Raw genomic sequence first — 989 nt, forward strand, 5'->3', positions numbered from 1 at the left:
ACGCAAAAATTTACTAGTAGGACCTCTAGGGCATCGAGAGTATGCATAAAAAATTTTACCTGGATTGGGCCCCCAGAGGAGCCTTGGCGAGAGGCTCGCATCTAGGGGCCTAAATCTGCAATCATGGCCTCCAGAGAGTAGCTTGGATGGAGGCTCTACTATGGGAGCCCGATCCCAGAAATTTTTTTTGTGCATACTCCCGATGCCCTAGAGGCCCTACTGGTAAATTTTTGTGCGAATCCAATGTATATATCTTTAGCACACTCCATGCATAGTGAGTCTGACATTGAACTTGTGTGATGCAGGACATTGCCTATATAGATGAATTTTCATCTAGACAAGGTAGTCGATCTGGTAGCCAAGGAAGGGTGCAGGACTTGGCATTGAAGGAGTATATTGGCCAGCTTGTGAGTGACATTATTGTATTCCATAAGACATGCTATCCGGATTTTGCTGAGAACTTCTTGAAGTTGAGGGCACTAACGAAGGCTGGGCCCTTCAAGACTATCCCAATGAACTTTAGCTTGGAGAAAGTAGTGTTGCTTTGATGTTCAAAGCTCCTCTACTAGGTCTGGGCCACTTTTTTCCATGGTGGCTTGTGGCATGGTTGCTAGTGTTGAAGACCCCAATGTCATTGGGCAAGAACTACTAGGGCAAATGTGTTGCTGCCTATGATCAATAATAGCTCTGACTATGGGGAGTGTAGCTCAAAGAAGCCTAGGAGAGAGTAGATGTACTTAGTGCCAAATGATATCTCATCACCAATATAATGTAATTTGTAATCTTCTCTTAAAGCAATGAAAAACAATATTTGTTGGATTTACGTGCAATGTAGTTTGTCATACGTGTCGTTTATTATTATTTTTTACTTGAATGTTACGTCTATTTATGGAATTTTTATGCAACACAATCCGTACCCTAAATTTAATATGGAGTGCTTTATCGAGTTCATGCGCAACATGTATTTGTTCGAACGCATGTAACAATAA

Source organism: Lygodium microphyllum, chromosome 8 (assembly GCF_053477565.2).
Source record: "Lygodium microphyllum isolate KBCC chromosome 8, Lygodium_microphyllum_v1.1.10, whole genome shotgun sequence".
Lineage (NCBI taxonomy): Eukaryota > Viridiplantae > Streptophyta > Polypodiopsida > Schizaeales > Lygodiaceae > Lygodium > Lygodium microphyllum.